Here is a 17871-nt window from a genome sequence, read left to right as displayed (position 1 = left end):
CTTCGCTGAGACTCCCTCACAATCCACAGGGTTACCGTGCCACCATGCCCTTCTTCAAAGCTACCATTGTTGTATAGTCATTTGTGCAGTGGCCATCTAGTATCTGTTCCCTCTTGAACTGTAAGCTTTGTCAGATCTGACTCCTTTCATGTGCTAAGCCTAGGACCTGACTTCTAGAATGCCCTCTTAAAATGTTGACTACAGGCGTGAGAGAATGGCACATGACCAAAATAGCAGATAATGAGAGTCCATGAGAGCCACCTTAAGTAAGGGGCAAGGTAAAAAAATCTTACTGTGTACTCCAGCAATCATGTTTCTTTTTTCCATCTATAGGTTTTATCTGTGGAAACCATGCTAATTAATAGCATTATATGGCAATAAGACAATCACTCCTTGGCTTCCTCTTCAAAAGTACAAAGTTTCAAGCAGACAAATGAATACATAATCCTTAAGAATTAAGTAATCGTGCAAGCAAAGAAAGTCTAAGGATAAAAGAGGGAAGAGCAGTAAGAGCAGAAGGGAAACATTAATACTGCTTTGTTTTGGTCTTTTCACAGAATCTTCTTGAATTATTAAGGGATACACTTCTGAGTATGGTTTACATAAATCACTGATTTAAATATATACAGTGTATCTTCTAAAAGTAAAACCCATACTCAACTGAATTTTAGAATATGTAATCAGATTATGTCACAAGGACAAAAATATACTTTTTAAAAAATAAAACTAATTAAATTGGGTTCTCTTATTTGGTAATTTAAATCATGATTTAAATGGGTTTGGTGAAAACATCTACTTTGGTTGTAATGACTTTCAAAGAGCTAAGGAGAGAGGTTTGAGATCCAGGTATCCTCCATGATTTTCATGCATGCTGCGTGGCCTTTGTCTAGCATGATTGAAGGCATTTGGCACTTGCCTTGAGAGAGACCTGTCATTTTTGTAGTTTCAGTGAGAACCAGAATCCCTGTATTGCTATTACATTTGCAGGGTTTAGATGGCTGCCTTCAGGCCACAAATATGGCCATAGATCCTACTGTCTGTTTGATAGCTACGGAGGGCACCCCAAATAAAAATTGTCATTCAAAAGAAAAGTAAACAGAATGCTTTAGAATGTTTCCTTTTTCCCAGTGAATTCCTTAAAATGTGTTCATCCATAAATGTAGAATGCACGTAGAAGTTGCTCCATTTTCCAATTTCTTTTGTTTTAATAAGTCCCAAGAGAAGTGATAACGATATCCTAGTTTCTTAATGTGGAGCTGATAGTTTTTGTAAAAAAAAAAAAAAAAAAAAAAAAAGTCATTCTAAACAGTTGGTTCAAAGTTTGAGACTGCATCCAGAACCAAGCTTTAAGGCATGTATATTGGATTCCTATGTAGCTGGTTGAGAGGTAGAACAATTAATTCATGTAAGATTTTTCTTTAGTAGGAGGAATAGGATTTTCCAGGAGTCAGAAGGTCAGCAGTGCTTTTGTGGGGGAGTGCAAAGGTATGAGGATGTGTCTTCAGTGAGAATGTGTCTGTGTGTGGGGCAGGGGACGGTGTCAGGGTAGCGTGTCCCTGTGTAGGCTGATTGCCGTAAGGTGTGAAGAGGAGGAGAGAAGAACACCCATAAGCAGAACTCGCTGCCCTCTGTAGAAACCACTACTCCCTGAATGGAGTGGAGGGCTCATGAGGTAGGTGTGGGGAATGGAGAAGGCAGCCCTGGTGTGCAGATGGGACTGCGCCTTAGACTTTCTGTGATTCACATGCTTAGGGCTGTCAACCCCAGGGCTTATCGGATGCCCACTTGTCTCCCATTCTCCATGCCCTGCCTCAGCCTCCACATAGACTGATCCATTTTCTTGGAGATTGGGCATGGGGAAAGACCAGGCTTCCTACAGCCTGCTTTCCTGGTGACTTGGGAACAATTTGGGTGGGAGGGGATTGTTTGGGAGGGAGGAACTTCCATGGAGTTCTGCTTTAGGTTGAAGAGCAAATAGTTCTAGTGCTGCATTGAAAACAGTTGTTAGACATCACGCATAATAACTGACCAATTTTCTTTTATATAAATCTCTGCATTATAAACCTAAGTGCTGTGGGAGAAGAAAAAATATGTCCTCTGCCAATCTGAATTTCCAAGATAATAAAAGATTCCCTCTTCCTAGACATAAACTCGGGCAGATGTTGGTGACCATTGGAAGAGCTACAGAGAACAAAATCTAAGTTGTGATCCAAGGAAAGAGTTGGAAAATTACGGGTGAATTGTCTAGTCTTTGATGCCAAACACATACTTCATTTGTTCTTCAAACATTAACAAACATCTGTGGGCTAACCACCATCCTAGGCCACATGTTATCTTACTCAGTAGTCCTGTTTTACATGTGAGGGAAATGAAACCCAACAGAAATGAAATTATTTGCCCCAGGACTTATATCTGGGAAGTCACAAGATCCAAAAGTAGCTCTCAAACTCAGAGTACCCTCTGTTTCCACTCTACGGTGGATGTTCTCTTGTACTGGTCCCACCAGAGGGTCCCTTGGGGGTGACCACGTGAGGGTGACTTTCCATGATGGCATTCTGTAGGAGTGGGAATCCGGGGAGGCCTGTTCCTGGGCTCGGGATCATCTCATTGTCCTCCTCTCAGTAACATTCATCATTCTACAAGGAGAGAGCTGGATGCTGCCAGGAGAGAGTGGGGAGAAACTCAGCCCACGTCACAATGGAGAATCAAGACAAGCTCCCACCTACTCTGCAGGCTTTCTCCTGTAGCCGTGAGTTGCTGCATAATTTCTCCCACTGCAGCCAGGCCTGCTGGGGGGAGGTTGGAATCCCTCGGTCGTCGGCCTTGCATGGATTTATTGTCTGCTGAAATCACCTGTGAAGGAGAGATTATTAGTAAAATATGTGTAAAGAATGGCTAAGAAGATACTTTTGTCACTGCCCCAAAACACTTTCAAAAGCAGAGCTGCACTTGCTCTGAGCTGCTGTGTGTATGGGGAAGAGACCTAAAAATACGGGGAAATTCAAGCTTTTCCCCTAACTGTGGTTATTACTGCCCACTTGGGGTGGGGGGGGCTACACAAAAGTTTAAGTAGAAAATCTCTGTATTCATTTGCTGTGCTGCCATAGCAAGCAGCCGCACACTGGACGGCAGAGAACAACAGATTTCTTCTCTCCCAGTTTTGGAGGTCAGAGCCCACAGCAGGATGTCAGGAGCACATGCCCTCCAGAGGCTGAGGGGGGGAAGCTGTTACTTGCCCACCAGCTCCTTGTGGTACAGGCGCTCCTCTGACTTGTGGCCATATCAGTCCAGCCTCAGCCTTCGCCTTCAGATTCTCTTCTCTCCTTTGTGCGTCTCTGTCAGAGCTCCTGCGCATCCCTCTTGTAAGGATGCCCGTGATGGCTTTTAAAACCTGCTGGATAATTCAGGATAAGCTCCTCCTCCCAAGATCCTTCACTTCATTAGACCCTAGCATTCCATTCTGTGTGAGCACAGATTGCAGGGATTAGGAAGTGAAAATCTTGGGGAGGGGGTGGACATTTTTCTGCCTCCCACACCTTCTCTTTTCCACATTTTTCATTTCCTGGAACATAAAGCTTATGACCCCTGGTTTCACGCAATACTTCCAATGAGTTTGATTTTTCCTACAAGGAGCCCTTGGGAGACCTAAGAGCCCATCTGGTCTCCCAGGTCACAGAACAGGCAAGACCATGTCTATCTTCTTTCTTAGATTGGGGTTAATATGAGGTTGAGGAATCATGGTTTCTGAGAGCAGGGAGAGGTCTTCAAAATCATAGTCTCCCAGTCTTAGGGGGAAACTGAGGCCAGGATGCAGGGTCAGCTGAGGCAGGAGCAGAGGTGGGACCAACACCTCCTGCTTCAGCCCACCTCTTCCACGGTATGCCTGTATGCATCCCTGTGTGTGTGACCCTGTGTGAGAGTCCTCTCGTCATGTAAGTCTCCATGTCATCATTCTTGTGACAGCTCTTTGGCACTGGAGAACCCCATCCCTGCAAATCCCCCTTTCCTCAGCCATCAGCCCTGTTCTTACAGATATTCTTACAGTACCTAATATTAGGAATTCTGCCATTGTGGTCACATCTCCCTGAAGGCGTTCCCTTAAGAACATAGCACTCAGACATGAATGGTACTTCTGTGACGGCTTGCCCAGTGTAGGGTAAGAACTCTACTGCTGGAACTGTTAGGTCTTATGAGATGTACATGTTTTCTGCATCCTTATGTGCTACACTTAGGGGAACCAAGGTCACACCTCTATTTAGCCACCGTGTCACACTTTTGCCTTGCATTGAACTTGGGTTCGGTGCACATCCTTAAGACTTTGAAATATGAATTGCTTTAAACCTGTCCCCTTTTGCCCTGCCAGATAGAAGAGCCGGGTTTCTGTCCGTAGCAGGATGGGATCAGCTTGGGATCCAGACAGAGGCCAGACAGGGGTCCAGAGAACAGACACATCGGCAAGCTGGGGTGTGCTCATGTGCTCATGGGGATGGTACCAGCCGCAGACAGTAAACAGGAAGCAGTTAGGGCAATTTGGTGAGGCACAGAACTGGAGAAAGCCTTCCACAGGTGGCCATCTAGATGGACAGGTGTTGGCAGCGGAATTGTCCGGCTGAGCAAGCCAAGGGGCAGATAGGAGGAGCACTGGTGGGAGGGACAAGACTCAGACAAGAAGCTGATGAGGAGATGAGTCCTGAATAATGAGTTCGAACCAACTGCCAAGACAGGAGGGCCCAAGATAGGAGCTTGAGCCCAGGGAGTAAGAGGAAGGCCCTGGTGTGACGTCAGAGTCACAACACTGAGGTGGGTCTGTGTGTCAGTGGCATGGAGCCTCGCCCATTCAGAGCCTGGGGTCCAGGTCACATGGCAGAGCTTGTGAACAGGGCTGAGTTATCCCAGCTGAGCAGATTAGAGGGTGTAAGGTAGGTGATGAAACCCTCCTATACATACACAATTGGTTTTTTTCTTACCATTTAAGGCAGGGTTTTATTTTTGTGAACTCTTTGGGTTCTTTTTTGGTCTGTTCCATCAGTCATTGCAGCTGGCTGAAATGTTTTAAAATCTCTATTCTTTCCTCTAATTGATTGACTGTCCCCTCAGTTGTGAATTATTTGTGATATACCTAAGCACATCTTGATGAAAACCTTACCAGGGATGAACCTACAAAGCCCCGCTGTGCAGGGCCCTCCCTCCAGGTCAGTGTTGCTCCTTGGCGATGTGAGCACCTCTGGGTATGGTTGCTCATCACCTCTGGGTCCTTCAGACTGAATTGTCACCTAGCTCAGGGCCTTCCATCTCGAGCAGCTATGCTTCGAGCGACAGATGCTTTGCTGAGGCCGGGTGCTCTGTGTCTGTAACATACCACTCTGATAGTCCCGTGAAAATGCCCTGAGATGAGGGCAGTGCCCCAGGAAGGGAGAGTTAGGAGCATTGCTGTGAGGGCGGAGGTCCCCCGGGTTGTTCTCACTGATGTCCATGGGTTTCAGTCCTGAGCCCCACATCCTGTAGCACACTTGTAGGTGTTAGCCATGGGGGATTTTGAAGGTGAGACTAGAAGCCTGCATTCAGATGAGGAGCCCTAAACGTTGCTTCTAGGGTTCACCATTACTAAAGACATCCTCCTTTGCAGATTGCCTGTGGTCTCTGAAGAGCCGACCTCACTGTTGGGTGCATAAGGCCGCTTCTTGGAAGATGTAGGGGTGTTCATGAAGTTGTGAAATGTGCCACTACTAAGTGTAGTCAGCATGTAAAGTGAGGGAAAGGAAGTGAGATGCTGTGCGGATCATTTATGTGAACCAAAGAAGGGGGGAAAACAATTCATTCATTTGCATAGTTCTTCCAAATAAGATTCGCCAAGACTAAGTGAGATGGTTTCAGGGTCAGTCACGAGGCGGCGTGATGTAGTGGAAAGACTGTGTGGGCCTCAGGGGCTTGACTCGGTCCTGCTGTGCCACCCGAGAGCTGTGTGATGTTGGCCGTGGGGGAAGCGGAGAGTCAGACGCAGAGTTGCAGCAGCGGTGAGTGAGGGGACGTGCGGGGGCTTGGGAAAATGATCCAGGAGGACCCCAGGACGGAGTTTGCAACTTCTGTTTCTTGTTTCTTCTTTCTTTGGGCAATACTGGCCAACGATTGGATAACTTCCCAGTGTGACCGGGACAGATCCATGCTTGGGCCAGAAGAATGGGCGGGGGGGATGTTTCCTTTCTATGACTTTAATTTTTCTGTTGCTTTTCATCAAGATTTAATGCCATAGTTATTTAAAACAAACAGAACGTGTGTGTCTGTGTGTGTGTGGGGGGGGGAGATTTTGTTCATCTTTGGAAGAATATTCTGAAAAGTAGTCCTACTAAACTGGTGGTACAGGAAGCAGTAGTTTAAAAAACAAAGTAACAGTCACTTTGCCTAATACGGTTATCAAATAAGGGGGAAAATTTTTTTTCTTTACCAGAGAGCCTGACCCGTGTGTCAAGGTGATGCTTATTGCAAAAAGTAAATTTGATAATGAGGTTTCAAATTTGAACAATCCTTAGGTATTGAAATGAAATAACTTCTAAAACCTATTCACAGAGTTTGGAAGTCCTCACAGGGATCCACAGTGAAGTTTTAGGTACGGGAGAGAACTTGCTGGCAAAATGTCCGTAGTGCTTCTCACTGTCTAACCCATGAACTGGAAGAACAAAAAATGTTGACAGTTACCATAATATTTACTGTATTTTCTCATATTCAGTTATATTTTTTAATGTAAATACTGGCCACTACCCAATTATGTAATTTTATTATTATTCTATTTTTGCAGTGGCTTAGAGGAGAATATAATTAGGCCTCCATGTTTTGTAGGTAGTAAATACACCAACGACAAGATGCCATGTAATGTTTTTTGAAGGAAAAAGTAAAAAGCTTTAGAAACAATTTCAGGGCCAGCAGAACAAGATGTCTCAGGGTGGGAAAAAGCACTTGTTTGGTTTCTTTTTTTTTTTTTTTCAAGTTTTTCTTTTTTTTTTTAAATAGACTTTATTTTTTTTTTAGAGCAGGTGATAGCAAGAATAAGGGGAAAGTACAGAGATTTCCCAAATATCTGTGTCCCCCTATATGCAGAGCATCCCCCATTATCAACACCCTCACCAGAGTTGGACAGTTGTTAAAATTGATGAACCTAAGTTGACACAGCAGTAGCCCCCAAAATCCATAGTTTACATTAGCGTCCACTCTTGGTGTTGTATGCTGGATCGAAGTACGACCACGAGTATCTGCCATTATGCTATTATATAGAGTATTTTCACTGCCCTAACAGTCCTCTGTGCTCTGGTTGTCCATCCTTCCCTCACCCCTAACTTCTGGCAAACTCTGATCTTTTTTTTTTTTTTTTTTTTTTTTTTTTTAAGAAAATCAAATTCCCTAAACTCAGATCTCTAGGATAGTGATTACAGTTTATGTATTTCTCCCCCCCACAAGCAGTCTACCAAATAGGAGAGAAAACCCAACGTAAAAAACTTTGCTAAAGTCATTTGTTTTGAAATAATTTTTTTATCACTTTTAATTTTTGAGTAGGAAATAAGAAAAGCTTTTAGAATAAACATTACTGAAATGGAACAAATTTAATAAGAATTCTTATTTTGTCTAAACGACGGCTGTGGTACCATGATCAGGGACTCCTGAGAGAGCCTGAGGTTGGAGGAGAAAAGTAATCTCAGAGCTTACCCTTAAAAGCGGTAAAAAGATGAAGAATTGGGGTGCCTGGGTGGCTCAGTCGGTTAAACCTCTCCTTTCAGCCGAGGTCGTGATCCCAGAGTTCTGGGATTGAGCCCCATGTCAGGCTTCTTGCTCAGTGGGAAGCCTGCTTCTCCCTCTTGTCCCCACTTGTGCTCTCTCTCGCTATCGCTCTCAAATAAATAAGTAAAAATCTTAAAAAAAAAAAAAAGATGAAGAATTATGGTAAGGTCAGGAGCCCAGGTGTCTGGGAGATGAGTGGAATTAAGATTATTTTGCAGGAAGAAAGAAAAGGTGGTTTGAGAAATCAGGCCAGGCAGCAGTAATGCAATGGAGCAAACTTGACAAGCTTCTCAGGAGCACAGGACCCCCTGTGGTTGGGTCAGGTTGGGAGATCAAGGCCAATATTGTTGCCTGCAGCAGCTTGGTATAATTTAGCAAACAGTCATTGCACTCTGAGTGGCATTTCAGGTTCCCTTGCAGTGCAGTTGGTACCACCTTCTGAATGAGAGCTCACCACGAGGTTTACCTTCCCGTCAACGGTGAATGTTCCGCATGAATCTGTACAGAGAATAAAGGCCGTCATGTTGGGTCTTCAGTGGTTATCATGTTTAGAGGAGGGAGTTGGACAGAGCAAGCACTCAAGTCTAAGACAAAGGTCTGAGCTGAGGACTCCACCTGCGTCAGAATGCCTGGAAGGAGGGGCTGAGGGAGGCAGGTCCAGGGTGAGGAGTGAAAAGGAAAATCATGATGATCATGAGGATGTCTACAAAGGTGTGTGTGTGTATGTGTGTGTGTGTGTGTGTGTGTGTGTGTGTAGATAGATAATGTATTTATAGTTATTACTATATATTATATTGATGTAATTTTATATATGTATAATATTCTATAATATATTTGTTATTATGTGTTATTATATTTATATTCCTACAAAGAGATATGCATATGCATCAGTTATATACATATATTACAGATATACATACACAGAGAAGGGAGTGGAGGGAAAAAGAGGGTAAGAAATACAACCCCCTGTACCCATCCTGCAACATAAGAACTAGAATATCACCATTACTTTGGGAATCCTTATGTGTTCCATCCTGGCCATATTCCTCTCTCCTGGTACCACTGCTGAATAATTTTGTGTTTGTTATTTCCTGGCTTACCTGTTTAAGTATGTTTCCCTACGGCTTTTCTATGTAATCTATTATTAAGTTTTGTTTGCCCTGGGCATATATAGATATGGATATATAGACATGTAGTATTGTACCATTTGCTTTTTTTTTTAATCAGTCATTTAAGATTCATCCCTGTTGATGCATGAAATGACAAACATGAAATTCACTTATCTCCACTGCTATATGGTCTTATATTGCGGGAACATACCACATTTTATTTATCCAGTCTCCTCTCGATGGGCATTTGGGTCATTTCCAGTGTTGTGCCATTTTAAACAGTGCTGCTGTGAACATTCTTGTATGTACATCCTCCTGCAAACAAACTCTTAGGACAGGTGCCTAAGAGAAGAATTTTGGAGTCTTAGAGTATGTGCATCTTCAATTTTACTGGATAATACCAAATTATTTTTCCAAAGTGGTTATATTTGGACATTCCATTTGACATTCCCATGAGTAAACATGTTAACTTTTAAGAGAAGAGGGAAGTCCGAAGTGCAGGATTCATTAAACGTTGGAGAGGAAAAGGATATCATTAGGGTCTGATGAAGTATAACTCACCATCAAATGTGCGGTACAGAGAGCTGGGGATATGAAGAAAAAGATATGGGTTTTGAACAGGCACTGTGGATAGGGTGATAGGTTATCTCGCGTGGACTATAGTCAAGTTGTCATTAAGTGGCACAGTTCCATCTCCGTAGGAATGAATTCCCCATTTGTCCCCATTTTTACTCCATTCTCCCTGATCAGCAGGGAGTGCTCTATCTGGGGAGCAGATAGATGCTTCCCGGCGTTTAAGTATACTGTTTCCACATCACACTGGCAGCATGGATTCTAATAAAATTTTCAAAACAGACACAGAGGCACACAGGCATTTTGGATATTACTTTCCTCCAAAGGTAAGAGATTTTTCTTTCTTTTTTTTTTTTTTGAAAGATTTTATTTATTTATTTGACAGACACAGGTCACAAGTAGGCAGAGAGGCAGGTGGGGGCGGGGGGGTGCGGGGAGCAGACTCCCTGCTGAGCAGAGAGCCAGATGTGGGACTTGATCCCAGGACCCTGAGATCATGACCAGAGCCAAAGGCAGAGGCTTTAACCCACTGAGCCACCCAGGCGCGCATAAGAGATTTTTCTGACAGGCATGCTTTATACTTTATAAATTCGGTCAGCTTACACAGGATTCAATATTGCTGACTCTTTTATGTCATAGGGTTATTTGACAAAAACCCAGAGCTGCACTGCTGCTGCTCAGTCACTTGACCTGAGAAAAATGGGCACATGGCATTTTGAATAGGAAATTAATTATGAAACATGACACAGTCCTGGGTGAGCATGTTGGCCTTATTTTTGTAAGTTCTGACTGCTCTGACACATAAAACGTATAGGACTTGTTTTCTTTTCAAAGAATTTCCATTCTTCCAAATCTAGATTTTAGTGAGGATAACTTCTTTTGTTGGCATTCCTAGGAAACTGAAAGTAAGGTCACTGAACCATTCACAACACATGCTGTCTGGGGTCTCAGAAGTGTAGCCTCTTTGAACTTGTTATTTTGGGACGACCCTTCATTAATAGTATTCATCAGACTTATTTGCTTCTAGGCCTAAGAGCTCAGGGATGGTGGCATTTTCAAAATATTTTCATCATTTTTTTTTTTAAATCATCTGTTGATTGGTATTGTCTATTTGAAGCTTTCCGTGGTGACAGTACGTATTTGGGAAGGCAGCATGTTACACTCAAGATGAGCACTGGGTGTTAGGTGCGACTAATGAATCACTGAACACTACATCAGAAACCAGTGATGTATAATCTAGTGGCTAACTGAACATTAAAAAAACAAAAACAAAACCATGATTTGCTCCCAAAGCTGCAAAGAACCACCAGTGTTTCATGGTTTGAGGGCTCATTATGTAAACTATGACATGTCTACTCTTGGAATATAATCTGTTAATTAAAATGATTGGAAAAATTGTTAAATAAGTTAGACAAATGTTTAGTTTGATACCAAATTGTGGAGTATGATCGTAATTTTGCAAATCATAATGCATACCTAGGAAAAACCTACAACAGTTATACCAAAATGCTAACAGTTGTATTTGGGTTATGAGAGTACAGGGATTTTTGTCTCAGTGTTTGTTAATGTGATTATATTACTTTTATAATAAAATTAATTAAAAAGCTGGACTTAAGAGAGATCAATCTGGATTCAAATTGCCACTCTACCATTAACCAGCTGTTTGACCTTGGGCAAGCTACTTAACCGGCTTCCTCAGGAGTCCAAGATGTTATATCTGCCCCCATAGGGTTGTTGCTCGTCAGGTAATATTCCCAAGCACCCCGCCCCCGGTGCAAGTAGCTACTATGGCGGTTCCTGTCCTCTGCAGCTTCCCCTTCTCTTGTGAAACAGGCCTTGCCCAGGACACACCCAACAGCCATGAGTGATGCTCTTTTATTATCTGGTTTCTATTTCGTCCAGTTGGAGCCTCACTCTGATGTCAGTAAACACTTTTGACCTCTCGGAACTTCTGTTTTAGCAGTGACAACTGATGGTTATTTTAGAGAAGTGATTGGTAAGAATGTTTGGCCTTATGTGACAGGAGGGGAAATTTGAGGAACTGGACTTCCTAAAAGTTTGAGAATTTCAGCTGTTCAAATATATATATATATATATATATATATATATATATATATATATATATATATTTGACAGAAACAAGCTTCCTTATTTGAGGACATCTTAATATCCCTTGGCTGATAAGGAGGGAACATGTTATATGCTTGCTAAACAGACTGGTGATTTTCTCGGCTCTGTCAAGTTCTTTTAAGAGAAAAATACAAATGATATATAAGAGAAGATTCAGCAGGATCCCCAGGGGCTGTGTGTGAGCCCTAAGATGTTAACCAAGCCTCGTGATGACAGGAGATGATCATGTTCAGCAGTTGGTGTAAACAGGGCCAGAGCTGCTCAATGAGATCCTAATTTTTAACTTATTTCAGGGTAAGTTTATTCAGACAAGGAGAGGAAAACTCATTTCTTTTTCCTTTTCTTTTTTGAAGATTTTATTTTTAAGTAATCCCTATACCCAACGTGGGGCTTGAAATCACAACTCTGAGATCAAGAGTCACGTGCTCTGCTGACTGAGCCAGCCAGGCACCCTGAGAACTCATTTCCTAAGCGTAAGAGCCAGCTATAGATGGACCAGGTGCTGGAAAATGTTATCTTGCCCTGGTTTAGGGTATATCCTTAGCAAAGGCCCAAAGAAGGATGCCCATATGCGCAGGGCCCGAGTCATCCCATCTACTTGGACAGATCTCAGAGTGTCTGAGATCTCCCCTAGACTCTTAGAGTCTGAAGACAGGAGTATATTCCTGACCTCCTCAAGGCTAGGATCCAGGTCTGTGCCCTCCCAGTTCATGTCCTGTTTAGAATAGCAGACTCTCCGTCCGCCTCCAGCTGGCTTTGTACAAGTCACTGGACATGCTGAGCCTCACTTTTGTTGTAAGAGGAGAGGTTTAATCTCTAAGTACTCTTCTGGGTCAAAAGTCCAAAAATTTAGTAATTCCCTTGGCTATTTTCTTCTTCTCCTTCTCCTTCTTTCTCCTCCTTCTACATGCCAGCATCTTGAGAGATATAAGTAATTAACTATAGGAAATCAACTATAAATTCTTGTTCCTTCAAGTTTGAGGCTTGGAATCAGGCCTCCTGTCTTCTGTGGATGGCTTGGTAGGGTCAAGGTCTTTCTGCTAAGGCCATACTTCCCCATGGCATGGTGTTCTTGGTCCTATGAAGGTCAAAGATGGCTTGGCATGATGCCAACTGGAAAGCAGTGGCAGGAGGTTCCTCTCTGGTGAACCAAGCTGCCATAGCCCTTTAAGAAGGAGAATCGAGGGGCGCCTGGGTGGCTCAGTGGGTTGAGCCGCTGCCTTCGGCTCAGGTCATGATCTCAGGGTCCTGGGATCGAGTCCCGCATCGGGCTCTCTGCCCAGCAGGGAGCCTGCTTCCCTTCCTCTCTCTCTGCCTGCCTCTCTGCCTACTTGTGATCTCTGTCAAATAAATAAATAAAATCTTTAAAAAAAAAAAAAGAAGGAGAATCGAGCAGGAACAAGAAATGAACGGCATATAGACTGTATGGGAAGAAGGGCAGTTCCCTCTACTTGCAGGCGACACAACTGTTTACATAGACAAGTCCTAAGGAATATAAAACCACTTCTAGCGAGAACTAATGAACTTAGTAAAGTCATAGGATACGAGGTCAATATACAGAAATCAATTGTATTTCTATATATTAGCAGCTAATAGGTGGAAAATGAAGCTAAGAAAACAACTCTATGTGTAACAGCAACAGAAACACATAAACACTGAAAAATAAATGTAACAAAACTATCAGCTGGTGCAGTTTCTGAGGGCATTTAAGGGTAATGGGTGCTAACGGTCACAGACAGTTGGGATTGGACTTGGTTTTTGTAGCTGTTATTATTTCTCAAGGGGAAAATCTGTATCAACTTGCATCATTGTTTAGCATCATCAAGATGTGGATTGCAATGTCATCTTGTATTCAATAAGCCATGTAGCCCTCCTACGGCCACTTCACGATTTACCTGGTACCAAGCATACCTCCTTTGCACTTTGGGTATAGAGTGAAGTCCTGAGTGATTTACAGGGCCAAATTAAATCTCATGCATAAGATGTTCACTCAGAGAGTTGTGATTTTTCTTTATTATTTGTTCTTACTTCTCTCCAGGGTGTGATGAGGCATTTAATCCACCAGACAGCAGGAGGGTCTATGTAATGAATTTTTATATGCCCCGGTCATTTTAATGTAATCGTCCTTGTTTTAAAAGGCTTCATTAAGTCTATTGTCAGGATTGTAAAACTACCTAAGAGAGACACGAGGGCTTTTCCCATTTTCAGAATTCAACAGACAGTTTCTTAATTGCACTGCTTTGGGTGAATGGTAATTAAATGGGTTGGGAGAATGTGCAATATTTATTTATAGTAACAGACATGTCATGTATTTATAGTCATTACTGCACAGTGTACTTGATAACATCCTTTAGGGGAAAAGGGGTCATGACTATTAAAAGTAGTTCCAATAATTGTTTTTGGCAGGTCTTTGAATCTAGCTGTGAATATTAACAGATTCAGGTACTTTTATATTAAAATACCACACACAGTAAACCTCTTGCAAGGAAACTGTACTTGCAAAATTCTAAATATACTTTTAGCATTTTTAATGTAAAATATTTAAACATGTTTGCCAGTGTCAGTAGTCTTTGGAGTGTTATAATGTACCTTAATTTTGATAAGATGATAGGAGAGTGACTATTCCTTGGTTCTTAAATATGGTAATAAGTGCAGTTTTAACATCGTATTCTTAATGTCCTCTGACATGGTAGATTTGTCAAGCAGGTAGGAGAGAAATTTCCATCAAATATTGAGGATCTTAATACCACCAAACCACTGGTTGTGGGCCTCTTAGAGGACTAGATGAAAGCTGGGGAAGTCCCCCATCAAGAAAAACCCGTGCACACATACACAGAAACACAAATACGGTATGCTACCTCAGGAGGTCTGTGGACTAAGTTCCTGAATGCCTCTTCATGGACCCAAAGATGTGAATCCTTGATCTATATGCAAATCGTACAAATAGCCTCTTCTGTTTTGCACATGCCCCATGTCTAGGCTCTCCGCTGCCCATGTCTGCAAATTCATTTTCATTTATACCTTTTTGCCATAGGACATTTTTACTCAGTCTCCGTTACCAGTTAGTTCAGTCTAAATGCGACAGAAATAGAGAGATCCCTTTTCCACCACTACTGATCTCTATCTCATCTCATCATTTCTTCAGTCCTTATAGGTGGTCACCATCTTCTCCCTCTGCCCTGTCTCCCCAAAAGCTGGAACAAGTGTGCTGTCTTACCCCATGTCGCTCATATATTGATAACCGTTTTGTCACATGTTCTTTCCACTGCTTTCATCCCTTCCGTTGTTTATCAACACCACCTTGCTACAAGCCTCAAACATCTCTCTTATAAACGGGCCCAGCCTCCCCTCCCCAAACTTCCTCTGTCCCACCCCTCATTTGGGACTCTATCTTCCCTATGTGTGGCCTGCCTTACACAGGCACACTTTTACCTTGCCCCCACCCTCTTGGACACCTTTGGGGGTTTTCCATCACGGCACACAGAAGGTTAAACACCACCAGCTCTTTAATTATGGGGGCTGGCTCTCCTCCTCCCATTTCCCCCAGAGACTCTTTCTTTCCCCAAAGCGCCTTGCCTGTCCCTATCCAGCCACTCCTCTCCCGTCTTCCTGCACTGCCAATAGCTCTGGCCCTCCAAGAGAGTACCTAGGACAGATGATCAGTCTGCTGATAGGCAGTGGTTGGGCATCTCACGTTTTCTGTAAATAGTCACTGAACCTGGCAGGAAGATGGGTCCCCAGGTCTGGGCAGCCTTACTTCTATGGAAGTCTGTACTTCTGTTCATTTAGTAACTTTTCCCTACCATCTAGCTCAATTGAGTCATTACTGAAGTAAAGATACTTTGGAAATACCTTTTTAAAAAAGAGCATGGGGGCCTCCTACACTGTTGGTAGGAATGCAAGCTGGTGCAACCATTCTGGAAAACAGTGTGGAGGTTCCTCAAAGAGTTAAAAATAGAGCTACCCCACGACCCAGCAATTGAACTACTGGGTATTTACCCCAATGATACAAATGTAGTGATCCAAAGGGAAAATTGCACCCCAATGTTTATAGCAACAGTGTCCACAATAGCCAAACGATGGAAAAAGCCTGGATATCCATCAACAGACGAATGGATAAAGAAGATGTGAGATACACACACACACACACACACACACACACACAGGAATATTATGCAGCCATCAAAAAGTAAAATCTTGCTGTTTGCAACAACATGGATGGAACTAGAGGGTATTATGCTAAGTGAAATAAGTCCGAGATAATTGTCATATCTTACTGATATGAGGAATTTGAGAAATAAGACAGAGGATCATAGGGGAAGGAAGGGAAAAATGAAACAAGACAAAACCAGAGAGGGAGACAAACCATAAGAGACACTTAATCTCAGGAAACAAACTGAGGGTTGCTGGAGGAAAAGCGGGTGGGAAGGATGGAGTGGTGTGGTGACGGACATTGGGGAGGGTACGTGCTATGATGAGCGCTGTGAATTGTGTAAGACTGACAAATCACAGACCTGTACCCCTGAAACAAATAATACAGTATATGTTGATTTTTTTAAAAAAGCATTTAAAGGGACTAGGGACTAGGAGGATACTATGAAGCAAATAAATCTGTGGCTTCCCCCACGTGCACCTTCTCATCTTCCCTTGCTGGTCTGCAGGCCAGCAGACCCCACTCACTCACCAGGGAGCATGGCCTGTCATCTGCTCCTCTTTGTGTCCTAACACGAGACAAGGGTGGGCCTAAGTGTCTCATAAGGGATGTGTGCAGGTGCCACAGTGCATCTCTCATGGTATCTGATAGTTTCACAGCTGGAAGTGACCTCTGACATGATCTCCAGCCACCTCATTTGACAGCTGGGCAAGCTGAGGGTCAGGGAGGTTAAGTGACCTGTCCAAGGTCAGACAGCAATAAAACCAGCTATTGAACCTATGTTTTCTGACTCCTAGTCTCTGTCTTTGCTACACTACAAGTGCTCCACCCGCCATTCTTCCTTTTCCCCTTCTCCTTCATCTCTACGCTTATTAGTACCTGTTTGAGGCCTATGGATATTCTGAGCTCTTCGTGCTGCTTCAGTTATCTGTTGCACTTTAATAAGCATAAGTACTTAACAATTATCTTACCTTTTGAATAGCACTTTGTACTTTTCAGGTTCTTTCACATATGTTTTTCCATTAGCTTTCACCACAAACCAGTAAGATAGGTTGAGCCGGTATTATTCTCACACATCAGAGGAGATAAAAATAGTGACTTATTCTAGACCGAGACCATGTGGCTAATAAGTGACACGGTTGAGGTTCGAGCCTGAGGATGATAGCAAGTTAAAACTGTTTTGGAAATCTGGCTTTGAGCTCTGGAATCCTTCCTTCCTTGATGTAAATAAAAAAAAGTTAGGATTTCCTATTTTCTAACCGTTTCTAGTTTAGTGGCTCATTTCCTAAAGTATGTTCTGAAGCACACAGGTCCCGCCAGATACTCAGTGAAAAATGGGTTGCATGGCCAGAATAGCTGGGCAAAGCTGCTTGGTATATGCCCCTCTTGCGGATTCTGTATACATATTAGCATTTAAAGGTTCTGATAAGTCCTATTGCAAGGATAACTGTTGAATGTACGGGTTTTTTTGTTTGTTTTTTAATCAGCAAAACACACATGACAAAATTTATCATCTTAGCCATTTTTCATTGAACAGGTTAGTGGCGTTAAGTATATTCACTTTGTTGTTCAACTCATCTCCAGAATTCTTTTCATCTTGCAAAGCTGAAACTCTGCACCCCTTAACTAACAATTCTCCCCTCCCCCAGCCCCTGGCCACCACCATTCTACTTTCTGTCGCTGTGAATTTGACTATCCTTGGGTGCCTCACATAAATGGAATCATACAGTATTATCTTTTTATGGCTGACTTATTTTACTTAGCAACATGTTGTCAAGACTGATCCATGTTATAGCATGTGTCAGGACTTCCTTCCTTTGTAAGGCTGAGTAATATTCCGTTGTATGGATAGTCCGTGTTTGTTTATCCAGTCAACACAAGTTGACATTTGAGTTGCTTCCACCTTCTGGCTGCTGGGAATAATATTGCTGCAAACATGGTTGTACAAATATCTGTTCAAGAGTTTACTTTAGGGGCACCTGGGTAGCTAAGTTCATTAAGCATCTGACTCTTGATTTTGGTTCAGGTCATGATCTCAGGGTTGTGAGATCAAGTCCTGCCATCAGGCTCCACACTGGGCATGGGGCCTGCTTAAGAATCTTTCTCCCTCTACCTCCGACCCCATGCTCTCTCTTTCTC

The 17871-nt window shown here is 42.8% G+C and overlaps 1 protein-coding gene across 5 annotated transcripts in view; it reads left to right on the top strand.

The window, feature by feature from the left end:
- Positions 1-17871, top strand: part of FYN (FYN proto-oncogene, Src family tyrosine kinase) — a 213228-nt gene that overhangs the window by 31309 nt on the left and 164048 nt on the right. The window contains exon 1 of one of the 5 annotated variants that reach the window (XM_047735091.1): positions 5851-6014. The exons of the other annotated variants lie outside the window; for them this stretch is intronic. The gene's annotated coding sequence lies outside the window, so the exon portion shown is untranslated. Of the gene's footprint in view, positions 1-5850; positions 6015-17871 lie in introns of those variants that run through there. 5 annotated transcript variants of the gene reach the window in all.

The sequence above is a fragment of the Lutra lutra genome, chromosome 6 (genome assembly GCF_902655055.1).
Source record: "Lutra lutra chromosome 6, mLutLut1.2, whole genome shotgun sequence".
In the NCBI taxonomy this organism is placed as follows: Eukaryota; Metazoa; Chordata; class Mammalia; order Carnivora; family Mustelidae; genus Lutra; species Lutra lutra.
The sequence above is the reverse complement of the archived record's forward strand: the minus strand, read 5'-3'. Positions and strand labels throughout refer to the sequence as shown.